We start from the raw sequence: 216 nt of genomic DNA, 5'->3' as shown, positions 1-216 counted from the left end.
CAAAGACCTCTAAAAAGCAAAATGGGACAAGAGCGACTTTGATTTTTGCTAAAATAGGAGAAAAAGTCAAAGAATAGTTGTATATAAGAGAATGTGCTTTATCTTTCCGGATTCCTTACCTCTATTTTCTTTCTCCCATGTCAGTCACATAACTAACCGGAATGAAACTCCTGGCAAGTTTTTTTTTTTTTTTTTTTTTTTTTTTTTTTTTTTTTT

The sequence above is a fragment of the Cucurbita pepo genome, unplaced genomic scaffold (genome assembly GCF_002806865.2).
Source record: "Cucurbita pepo subsp. pepo cultivar mu-cu-16 unplaced genomic scaffold, ASM280686v2 Cp4.1_scaffold000123, whole genome shotgun sequence".
NCBI classification, from domain to species: domain Eukaryota; kingdom Viridiplantae; phylum Streptophyta; class Magnoliopsida; order Cucurbitales; family Cucurbitaceae; genus Cucurbita; species Cucurbita pepo.
Note: the sequence above shows the minus strand (reverse complement) of the source record.